Source organism: Diceros bicornis, unplaced genomic scaffold, assembly GCF_020826845.1.
Source record: "Diceros bicornis minor isolate mBicDic1 unplaced genomic scaffold, mDicBic1.mat.cur scaffold_54_ctg1, whole genome shotgun sequence".
Taxonomy (NCBI): Eukaryota; Metazoa; Chordata; class Mammalia; order Perissodactyla; family Rhinocerotidae; genus Diceros; species Diceros bicornis.
This window is the reverse complement of record NW_026691418.1, coordinates 938,679-951,366: the sequence shown is the minus strand read 5'-3', so window position 1 is coordinate 951,366 and position 12,688 is coordinate 938,679. Positions and strand designations below refer to the sequence as shown.

The 12,688-nt window shown below is 44.0% G+C and overlaps 1 long non-coding RNA gene across 1 annotated transcript; it reads left to right on the top strand.

The window, feature by feature from the left end:
• The first annotated feature begins 6,348 nt into the window (after nt 1-6,348).
• Nucleotides 6,349-8,892, top strand: LOC131403068 (uncharacterized). Its single transcript, XR_009219191.1, has 3 exons — nt 6,349-6,377; nt 8,450-8,557; nt 8,860-8,892. It is a non-coding gene; the product is annotated as an uncharacterized LOC131403068 (long non-coding RNA).
• Nucleotides 8,893-12,688: the final 3,796 nt, after the last annotated feature.

Below are 12,688 nucleotides of genomic sequence, written 5' to 3'. Positions count from 1 at the left end.
TTTTGGTCATAGCATCCCACGTTGACTCTGGGTAGAATTGGCATTGTAACTTGCTTTGGCCAATGGGATATTAGTCAATGACATGAGCAAAGGCTTGACAAACACTTGCTCATTATTGGTACTTGTCCTTCTCTGGCTGCCCTTGGGAAGCCTGAGGCCATCAATATGTGAATGAGTCTAGATAGACTGCACATCTGCATCACTCCAGGTGGCTTCAAGTCAACAATCAGGTATGTGAGTAAGGCCGACCTAGACCATCCAATCCCAGCTGAGCCACCAATAGGTCCAGATCAAAATAACTGCCAGGTTAACCCACAGAATCTTGAGAAAAAATAAACTGTTCTTATTTGAAGTCACCAAATTTTAGGATGGTTTGTTACACATCAGAAGCTAACTGATACATTCTGCTACCATTTAAATATGTCCTCTCATTATTTGTGTAATTATCACAGATGTCTATTTCTTTATCTAATATCGTAGACTGGAATATTGTTCTCTAAAGTCTCTGAAAGAAAATGAGCGACCACATCATGTTCCATTTTACTTTTTCTACTTCCTCTTTTCAACCAGACATCTTTAAGCATATATATTAAGATTATCTTCACTAATATTAAGATTATGGATTTTCTTCTATATTCTCATCCACCACTGTTATACGTGGGGGTTTATTTTAATTGTAGCCCTATAATCCATTTGGAATGATTTATTTGTGAATAATGTTAGTTGATGTTCCAGTGTTTTATTTTACATATGGATATCATTTAGTTTATAAAAAAAATTGCATCATTTTAAAAGTTGATTTGAAGTATATGGATACTGAATAATGTTTGGAAAACTGATATCTTTGAAACACTGTTTTCAGTCACAACTATAGTATATCTCTCCATTTAATCAGAGATTTAAAAGCTTTGTATCTCTTTATAATCTTCTTCATATAACTAATGTGTAGTTCCAATTATTTTAACTACTTATCTTAAAGAATTCATTACTCTTATGAGTGGAATAATTATTTACATGTTCAAACTAATTCTTGCTCATATAACAGTATTTTTGATATTTCATATAGGAATCTAGCTTCCTTTCACATTACTCCACTTATTTTCCAGTTCTAAACTTTATAAGTTATGTCCCACTAAAATAATAGATTTTTCTCTTCTTCTATAATATTATTTACCTGTTATTCTTTTGATTCTCATTTTTTTCATGACTGTGCTTTCCAGTGCCACACTGAATCACACTAGTGTTTGCCAGGAGCATTTTCTCTTCTTAAGTGTAGCGTAAACCTCAGATAATTTCCTTGTCAGGGCAGACCAGGCATCTAACAGAGAGAAAGTATAAATGTGAAGGGGAATCATTTCTAGCTGGAAATCAACAGACTTGCTTCTCTTGGCTGTTTGGAGCTGGAGATCTTATGACAATGTGGCCAGCTGAGAATCAGAGGATCTCTCTCTAGTCTCAGTAATTAGTCTTGGTCAAATCGCTCAACCTCTTTAGACCTCAATTTCTTCACCTGTAAAATGAAGAGTAGGACGAGTCTTTTTGAGTTCTGAAATCCAGTGACAACAATATACCCTTTACCCACATGCACTTGACAATGACCAGAGAGAGTTTTTAGTTTTCTTCCGCATCAACATTATTATCCATATCACCACTTAAAGACATATCAAATGTCTACTTTTGCATGACACTGATAAAACAGGTTCCATACCTAATCGCTGTTCATTGGGATAACAAATCTATAGTTAATTGTTTAGAGGTAAGTATAGAGATGGGCCCTGCTGGAACCAGCAATCAATGGGCCAAAAAAAGCTTGCTTTATTTTACAGTGAGGTTGTGGAAACATTCCCTAATACACCAGAATTCTTCTGTACTTAGAAAGTATGAAATAAATGGGAGCCTTGAATCCATGGTTACGAGCTAATAAGGATATGATTTTTAAAATTTTGTTAATGATGCCATTTGTCTGCTATGGGCTGTTCTCTGGTGAGTAAAGAGCAGATGTATTCAAGGCCACTTTCATTCCTTTAATAAATATTTACTCAGCGCCTACCACTTGCTGCAAGATAGCAGTGATCTACCCTAAGAACATTTACATTCTAGTAGGTTGACACAGACCATAAATAAAAAGAGAATCTTGAGGTGATCAATAAAGTTACATATACGTCAAACTTTTTTCATTCTGGACTATTTTTCACCCTTTCCCTTCTTTGACTGTTTCCCAGAACTCTAAGCATGGACTTGAAAACCCAGAAAGCATTGGTCCCAAGTTTCTTCTCACAACACCCCAGTTTCAAAGACGTAGTGTTTATCATCTGAGTGTATGTCTCTTTAAGACTAAGTTCCTATGAATCAGCATTATTTCATCACTTTCTTGAGATGACAGATGATATTATGAAGGGAAAACAAAATATCATATTGAATTTATACTCCAAATGACGTGTCCACTCTAATTGTTTTATATAATGTGGTGTGATTTGGGGCAAGTCTGTAACTCCTTCAGAGACAGTGGTAATAATACCCTGAAAAGCATTCTATAGACATTAAATGAAACAAATTATGAGAAACTGCTTTGTAAATTGCAAAGCAATCTATTTAAGCTTATTTTTTCTACCAATATTTTCATTTATCCAATCCTTTTTGACTCTACACAACCTGCCTAGACTTTTATCATTTATTCAACAATAATAATAGTTCAAAATAGTTGACTATTAGAAATTTCATATGGTTCAACTTAATTAATAGGGCATCACAATATTTAATTTGGTTATAATTACAGTTAAATTTTTCATGTTGCCTTACCACGTGCCAGGAACATTCTAGGCATCTGACATGTATTCACTCATTTAATCCTCACATCAAAGCTATGGCGACAATACTATTAACCTCTATTGTATGGTTGAGGAATATTAGAGGTTATATAATTGTCCAAGGTCACACAGCTGGTACCCAGGCAGTCCACCTCCAAACTCTCATTTAGAGATCCACTAGAGTTCATGGCGCCTACATCGTAAAAGGTTCACCCTGGTATCTCTTTGGCCAATAGACCAGAGGGAACTAAGCAAGAAAGCACATGGCCACTGAAATGATCCAGGCAAGAAATTCTGAATACAGGATTTCCTTCCTTTTTAAAGCTGAATAATATTCCATTGTATAGATGCCCCAGATTTTCTTCATCCTTTCACCCACGGATTCACAATTAGGTAGTTTCCATCTCTTGGCTATTGTGAATAATATTGCAGTGCATTTTGTCAAACGATTTCCTGGCACTTAGGGAGTTTGAAAAAATTCTTCTTATACACATTAGTTACTGTAATGAACTACCTTTCTAAATGTCTAAAGTTTAAATATTTGTCATTCTACAGAAATATCTTGCCTAATCATGATTTGTGTTGTTATCAGTTCATGAATGATCTAAGATTTTTGGACAAAAATTTGTTATAATAGCTTTTTTTTCATGTATTCAGGAACCTGGCATAATATGGGTATTCCCTGATTCTTGATTTTTAGTAGAGTTTTCTAGTAAGCCTTTAGGATAGGAAGTGTCTTCCTAGATGTGAGACAGAGAGCAGAAAAATAATAAAAATGATAGTTATATTTAATAATATCAAAAGGATATAAAACTGTCGCTTTGTTAAATTGTTTGTACACACCCTTTGCTTATTTGTAAGAATGGCACATATCATTTTATTAATGAAAAGAAAATTCAATAAACAATTTTAACATAAAACAAGAACTATTGAGAAGTTATATGAAAATTTTAGCAATGTGCTGTCACCAATTTCCTCATCTGCAAAATGGAGATAGATAATACCATCTTCCTTATGGGTTGCTGTGAAAATACTCAAGAGTAATGTACGTAATATTCTTATCACTATGTTGGTGGGAAAGTGATGCCCCATTCATTTTTCCGCCTGTATGATGACAGCTTTTTTTACGCTTGAAGTCTGTAGTTTTCAAAATATGTTCTACTGTTGTAAAGTGAATCCTTTTTACAAACTCTTTGTAGAATTAGATGATCCCTTTGGAATACAAATTCAGGGTCCTGTGTGTGTGTGTCTATACGCACATCTCTCAAATAATACTTCAAGCCTTATAATGAAAAGCTACCTTCCCCACTCTTGACTCTGGTTCCAAAAACAACTTCTTTAATTTTCTGTTTGAAAATCTATATTTCTAAATTAGCTACTCATACAGCATTTTCCTTTTTCAGCTTTTGACTATTTATACTTTCTTTCTTCTCTGAAACAATCAGCATGAAGAGTTCTTACATATGTTAAAAACATAATTCCCCTTGCCCAATAAAACTATTTAATGAATTAGGATAAATCAAAATTCAATGTCTACTGTTTTATAAGTGTTTACCATTTTATAGCATATGAATCTTATCCAGAGATGTGCTACGTCAGATGTTTTGAATACATTTTCTTTCTCACTTTTTCCTTTGACCTTTTAAATGGGAAAATTCTCTTGTTTCTTTGTTGTCTTCCTCTGGATTCATCACTGGTTCATCTCCTTCCACCGGAAATTTAAATCTCTTTCCAGCAACTTCTGATGCATGAGACAATTCATAGGCTTCAGGTTTTGCTTGGGGACATCCCTCTTGGGCTTCAACATATACACAGGCCCACATATACACAGTATGTCTGTAAAGATAGAGGAGAAAAGGATGTTTATCTCTGTGCAAAAGTATTGGGAGACTGTGGTAGAGTGAGACTATTTTACTGACTTTGCACCACTCTTTGAAGTTTTCCTATACATGTATCTACGACGTAGTGGCCTCCATCCCCCCAGATTTTTAAAATTAAAATAGCGTTATATCCTGATCTACTGGCTTGGGACAGCAAATTGTAAAGAAATGTGAATATATGATCCAATTTTTAAACGAAGTTAAGAAAAGCAAACCCGCACAAAAAATTTATAATTTTAAATATGGGCACATCATTCTATGAGTCTGTGTAAAGGTGGGGAAGGGAATGAAGAAAAGCTGTTCAACATCCAGCTACCTGTACAGTCTAGGGTTCCAGGGAAAGCCGCACCTCCAGCCCTGCCCCTGGAGCTCATTTCCTCTCCCTGTGAAGTTGGCCTGACTTATTCCAGCCCCACCCCTGCCTCTTCCCGCCCCTGGAACTGGTCTCCGCCCACAACGTTCGGTCCTGGCTCCGCCCACATCCTGGTCTCCGCCCACACCCTTGTCCCCACCCACAGCCCCGTCACTAGAGCTGGTTTCCACCCACAGCCCCGCCCCTAGACCTGGCCCCTGTCCCTGGTGCTGACCCAGCCCACGACCCGGCCTTTAACTCACTCTAGAAACTAGACATCTCCCCCGAGGCTGGGGTGCGTGGCCCCGCCCCGCCCCACACGCCGCCTCAACCCGGAGTCCACAAACGTCTCTCCTCCCCGAACTTCCGTCCTCCCCGAATGCTCCCCTGAGACCAGAAGTGGAAGCGTGGGTGGCGCAGTGGATCGAGCGGGGGGCTTCGCGGTGTGTTCCGTCTTCTAGGCATAGATCAGATTCTTTTGGACGTTCGGTCTCAGGGGCGGGGGTGCAGTGAGCGGTGGGCGGTCCCGGCTGGGGTAGGGGTCCAGGGAGGGGCCCGGGCTGCAGGAAGCCCCGTCAGGGACCAGCGTCCCTCCGTCCCCCCGCAGCCCCGTTTCCCCCGGGCTGTTCTCTCAGGGCCCCCGAGGCTGCTGTTCCTCCATGCTCCGGGCGCCGCCTTCCCCTCCTCAGAGTCCCCGTCACCATCCTCCGTGTGATTTTGTCCCCAGGGGGCTTATCCGCGTCTGCAGGCAGTGTTTGGGTTGTTACAAATGGGGGCGCTCCTGGCTTCTAGAGGGGGAGGCAGGAATGCTGCTCAGCATCCTCCATGGCCCAGGACAGCCCGACAGAGATTTATCCGGCCCCAAATGTCTGTGGTGCCAAGGTTGAAAGACCTGCTCCAGGGCCTGTAAATCTCCTGAGCCCTGAATGAAGTGTGAAAATTGTTGACAAGTCAGCGAGTCACTAACAGGGTCCCTAAATCACAAGCTTGTTTAAAGGGTCCAGAGTCACCAAAAAGTCTCTGTCCAGCCAAGTGAGTTGAGCAACTCAAGTGCACACAGCACGAAGCTGCTTTCTCCCATCTTGGGGAGCAGGTGGTTGGATAGGAATTGGGAAAATCCAGTCACAGCCTACAGTTACAGTTAAATCAGTAAATACAAAAAAAGAAGAGTGAATGGGGTGGCCTTTCCATCCAACACCCTATAAAAGGCCTCAAAAGTTTGTTTGCCCTTTTTTTCCCCCCTCAGACACGAAAAGCATCCGTGGAGCTCAAGTTTGAGGTGAAATCAGTCTCAGGGTCCACCTGTCTACGCTGATCCATGGATTTCTGTGTGACCAGGTGAGTACCCTATGGACCAGGTACCAAGAGGTTCCGGCAGCCTCCGCTGTGCAGAAGACCTGTCACTGGAGTTTCCTGGGCTCGGTTTGTCACCACATGGAGTCACTGAGAGTGAGGGTATCTTGAGAAAAATTATTGATGTTTGATGGATTGTATTCAAGGGAAAGATGGTAAACTGTGTGGTTCTGTGTGGTAAATATTTCAGTAAATATGGTTATATGCAAATAGGAACATATGAAACAAACTTAAATAACTGCAAATGTGTATTATAGTAGAAAATATAGATTTAGTTGCATTGCATAATACTCAAAAGTCAGGATTAATATATATTATAAATACAGAAATGTTTTGCATGTGTATGTAGTATTAGAAGACATCCCATTAAGTATTACCAGGGATACTCAGCAACATTCCTTAGAACCATTCATTTTGACTTCTAAAGTCCTATAAATGCTACACAAAAATTTGAAATAGAGGAACATTCAGGGAAAAAGATGATTGGAACTTCTTTGTATTTATAACAAATTTAAAAGTGAATTTGCCAGTAGCCAGATTTATTTTGACCATTTTTTTCTTTATGACATTTCAAATCATTTAGAGGAATAGTAAGCAACACTGTAGATTGAAGGGAAGGGCACTAGTCTCCAAAAAGACTGTCCTCACTACCTTGCCTTCTAAACGGAAATTATCTTTGTTTCTTGAAACTTTTCTAAAATAACGATCTGGTGATTCACGTTGCAGAGAATCTTGTTAAGTAATTTTGTATTTAGATGTTGGCTTCTACTAATTCTGTGTGTGTGTGCCTTTTTCATTCTAACTTTCTTGTGACATTCTTGAGGGGAACGTGTGCTTGTCATGCAATAGATAGTCTCTGAGTGTATAATTTATGGTGACCAACCATCCTCGTTTATTCAGGAAAGAGGGGTTTTCCAGGACACTGGACGTTTAGCGTTCAAACCAGGGCAGTCCTAGACAAACCGGGATGGTTCCTCATCTCATGAGCCAGACCCTGGGCCACATGCATGGGGACCTGCAGAACCAGAGAGAACTTGTCCCACCTCCATGGAATTTATATTGTATTTGGGAATTTAGATTTTAGACAGTTAATGATGAGAGTGATGTGGGAGTTTGTCACAAGGGGAATCAACCTGAGGGGCCAGGGAAGTCCTCTTGAGAAGGACTGATATTTAGCTAGAGTTGGAACTGGATTTAGCTAGTTGGAGTGTTAGACTGGATGAGGGTGTGTGAGTGTGTTCAAGAGAGCGTTTCAGGCAGAGGGACCCGCATGAGGACACCTCGAAGCAGAGAGCCTGGTGTGTCCATGAACTGAGAAGAGGGATGGCTGAGACGAGTCAACACAGGGGGAGGGGTGTGAGCCACATCGGTGAGGGGGAAACAGGCTGGACCAGATCAGGGGTGACTTGGGACTCTGTTCTAAGACCAGTGGGAAGACTCTGGAGAGATGCGAGTAGAAGGATGATGTAATTAACGTTTGGTCTAAACACCGGGGTTAAAATGGACTTCATGGTTAAGAATGAAGACTTAAGAGGCATGATGGGAGGTGCTGGGAATAAGATTAGGAATAAGATGATTCTTCCCTACGCCTGTCTGAGGGCTGTGGAGTAGGAAATAAGTAGAAAGAAAAGACCTTAGAGTGTAGTACCGAGTGAACGTAACGGTACTTTCTTGCCTGCATGTGTCAGATGACACAGGGCACTGACTGTGCTCCTTGTTGCTCTCCGTGCAGACCTGCAGGTGTCCCCTCGCCCAGGTCTGTGTATTCACCCCTCTTTGCCACTCACATGCCCCCCTCCACATCCTAAAGGAGGTCAGGCCTTACTTGTGAGGGGGTTGTCTCACAGGGGAGACACCTAGGAGAGCCCCTGCAGGCATCAGAGCAGCCCCTTCAGTATCTCCCTCAGCCTCCTCCCTTCCCCTCTCTCGCCTTCCACACCCAGAAGGACCCCTGCTCAGTATTCCACATCCCCATGAGCTTACTCCCACAGACTTGAGAAGGGTGGGGCGGCCACTGCGGTGGACATCATCTGCTCCTTCCACTCTGACACGCGCAGGTCCGGGGCTGGACAGAGAGTGACTCTACTGGGAGTTGAGCCATGAGACACAGGGCTTCTCCCACCTGGGTTCCTTCACCCTGGACGGGGACAGCCTCTACGTCAGTGGTGAGGGGCTGTGCTACAGCCATGCTGTCTCTCCCAGTCGGAGTTCGGTGTTGCCTCCTTTGCTCTGCAGTGAGCTGTGATCCATCTCTCTATCTTCCCAGTCTGGGTTCAGTCATGTCATCACTGTGTGATCACTGGGTCCAGCCACCTTCCATCTCGTTGCCTCCCTCCTGAACACCCCTCCCCTCTTCCCCTCTGCTTTCCCCTCTGCTTTTCACACAAAGGTCCCTACATCCTCCCTCTCCTTAATCCTTTATGATCACCCCAACTCTTGCTCAGCTCCTCTCGCCTTCTTGCCACAGGTTACACCTATGGAGCCGTGGCCCCGACTACAACCAGTGAGTATTTCTGGCCCTTATCTCCTGGGTCCCGTCCGCATTTGGGGTTGAGGAGCACATGTTCTCCTACACCTTCTGTCCTTGGTGAGGGAAGGACCTGGAAGGGCAATAATTCATCCCTTCTCTCCCTCCTGGGTTCTGGTGGAGTGTCCCAGCCCAGGGTGAGAAAGCCTTAGACAGAGACATGTTCTCCACCACATTCTGACCCCATGTGATTTTCACTTTAATTCTGCTAAAGCGCCGCCCTTGTTCCTCCTTTTCCACGTATCCCATCCATCTGTCCAGTTTTCTGCCCATCCATCTGTCTCTCCTCTGTGTTCAGTCTCTTTTGTTCACCTATCTCTATCTCTTGGGCTCCTCTCAACCACAGGCTTGCTCATCCCTCTACTCACACGGTCACCCGTCCCGTCACTCTCATTTATGCTTCATCTGTGAATGGTGGTCCTGGGACAGCCACTGCTGGAGCCCGTGTGAACCTGGGGGCTCCTCCCACTCTATCCCTCCCTGAAGAGAGCCCTCGCCACAGCTCCCGAGCCAGCCACCACGTCCCTGCATACTTGATCATCACCTGTGCTACCAGAAGCCACCACAGGTATCGGGGGCCCCTTTTCCTTCCCAAGAGAAGTTCTCCAGCCCCACTCCGCCACCAGCCAGTTGTGATCCAGGAGCTGGGAAGCCAGGGTGTGAAATTCTGGTTTTAGGGCAATCATTCTGATCACAAAGATTATACCAACGATTCAGTCTAAGGCCAGCCCTCAGAGAGCCCCTAGTGTTTTGAAATTAACACACCATTATAATACAATGTGGGATGTTTCGAGGAGAGGCACCTGGCATAATTTGGAGGGGAATAGCTTGCTAGAGTAAGTTTCACCAGAATAGAGTCTTTAAGAATGTGTAGGAGGGACCCTGGTAAATAGAGGATGAAGGGTTTTCCTGGCAGAGTGGATTCCATGAGCAAAGGCTCCAGACAGAAACAACATGCAGTAAGGGGAGAATTGAAACGAATTTGGTTTGCGTGAAGCATGAAGTTTAACCCGCAGTAGATGGATAAAATGATACTGAAAGTTCAGCAGGAGCCAGATTGAGTAGAGCCTTCAGTCCCAGGTCAAGAAGGTTGAACTAAACACTGAAGGCCATAGGGAGCCAGGGGTGGTACTAGAGCAGTGGTGGCCTTAGTGAGGTATTCATTTCAGAAAGTTCTTCTAGTGGTCCATGTAGAACATCCTTTAGATAGAGCATCCAGTGAGCCTGCTGGGGTGTTGGTCCAGCTGAAGGAAGTTAAGACCTGAGCTGTGACAGGGATGGAGTGTATGTGAGGACCAGTGTGCAACTGGAATTGTTGTTACTGGGAGGAAGGAGGAGCTGAGCAGATATGCTGGTTCTGAATTGGGTGACCACATTAGTGGATGGTGGTGTCAGTGGGACAGAAGACGACAGATTATAATGAGTGCAGGACTCTGGTCTGGTCTCAGGCCAGTTCTCAGTGATGGCCATCGCTCTCCATCTCATCTTGCAGCTTTGGGGCACAACCTGAAGACCCTCAGAGTCAACGTCACCATCTCCACCCTCCGGTATTCAACAGACAGGAGCAACAGCTCAGCCACGTTCAACTCCACTGAGAGTGTCCTGCAGAGCCTGGTGAGGCCCTGGTCCCAGCAGCTCCTGGTGGGTTAAATCCCACCCAGCCCTTCCCCCAACCCCTGTCCCTCCTGCTCATCCTCCTCCTCCTTCCTCCCCAGCTGGATCCTTGTTCAGAAGAGCAGACTGGGCCCACTCTACTCGAGTTGCAAACTGGTCTCCCTCAGATGCGACCCTCCCCTGAGCATTTGCCCCTTATGACCACTTTTGTGACCACCCCTCCTTGTCTCCCCACTATCCTCCCATTTCCTCCTTCCAGTTCTGGCCCCCACCCCCAGAGGTTTCAGGACCTCTCTCTAGAGTCCCCACATCCCTCTCTCCCCAGGCCTGAGAAGGATGGGGCAGCCACCAGTGTGACGCCGTCTGCACCCACCACCCTAATACCGTGGGCCACCATGCCTCTGTGCTGGTAGCGGAGAGTCTCCACCTGTCTGCTCTTCCTCTCGGTGTCTCTAGGCTCTGCAGCCCAGAGTTTATCCATCCACAGAGAGCACCAGCTACATTTCCGCATCATCGTCGGGAACCTCAGCAACCTGGAGCCCACATCCTCAGAGTACACCGCACTGCCGAGAGACACCCAGGAACATGTGGAGTCTCCCCTCTCCCGTATCTCTTTGTCCTGAAGGCCGCGTCATTCCTCTGCCTGACTTACATCTGTTACACGATTGTTTCAACCCTTCACTTTCCCTGTGTGTCTGGGTTCTCTTAGTGTCCAGAGGTGATGTCCTAGCTGCCTTGTCCATTTCTCACAAGGTTAAACTGAAGCTCAGAAAGGGGAGTATTGTGCCTAGGGTCACACAGTGAGTTAGCGGCAGAGCCAGGATTTGAAGTCAGGTCTCCCTTGCCCCAAGGTCTGTGAGCTACAAGTAGGGGGACCTGCACCCCTCCCCCCATGCCCACTGGGTGCTGTGTGTCCTACCCTCCTGGAGTTTATCTTGTAGCAGGGAATAACAGGAATAGAGAATTGAAACTTATCAATTATTTGATGTGAACAAACTCATACTTGCAGGCGGAAAACAGAGAAGACTTCCTGCAGGAAATTTCATTGTAGGTTAATCCTAGAAAATGAATATTAAGCAAATAGATAAAGGAGAAGGGGATGATGTGTTTCTAGGCACGGAAGAACACTTTTGAGTTGGATTTTACAAATTTAGAGAGATCCCGTAGGCTTGCCAACTGTGATGACCCATTCTGCCCCAGGCTGTCATAAGAAAGTCCATCCCAAATTCAGTCCTCTGTGCCCAGAGGTATGAATTTGGTTTAATTTATTACACTTTTGTTCTGTGATAATGGTCTTGGATTTTGTAGCAAAGTGTGTTCACTTTTTAGAGATGTAAACTAAAATGATGTGAAACATGATGATGTCTACTTGACTTTAATATTTCATTGAAAACATGGGATGAATCAAGGGTGGCAAGTGTTAATAATTTATACATTGATGCAATATTGTTTTAATTAGTTGGAATATACATTGTTAAATCTAGATGATGGATGTTTATGAGACTGTTCCCTTTATTTTTCTGTGTCTAAAAATTTTATTAAAAAGAGTGAAACACACTCACATGCATTCTCCATTTCATTCACTTCCAGAATATTCTCCCAACAGAGATGATGCCTTGACTGAGAAGCCAGGTAAAGCTGCAGGAAGCCTCATCCCATGCTAAGGGGAGTGTATCTTGATGCTGTGCCTCATCGAAGAGAACCATGTGCACAGGGTCTTGGATGATGAGGAAAGTTGGCCAACCCTTGTCAAGGAGGGTTGAGGCACAGTGGGTTCACCAGGAGCCCTGGGGCGATGACAGGACGTGACTCATCCCACCACATGTCTCCCCAGACCTCCCCTTCTGGGCTTTCATCCTCATCTGCTTGGCGGAACTCCTGGTGCTCATCACAAACCTGATCTGCTGTGTCCTGGTAAGCCATGATGTGTTGCTTGTCTTCTTAATATCGGGTTGTAAGAGCTCTTTATATATTATAAATACATGTCCTTTTCTAGGGATATGTTTTGCAGATGTTTTCTCCCAATCTGTGCGTGGTTTGCCTTCTCCTTCACCACATGAGTCATTGGGGAAATGTAAGGGACAGTCATCATGAGATTCCACCACACTTGAGAATGGCTAAAATTAACAAGACTGACTATAACAAGTGTTGTTGA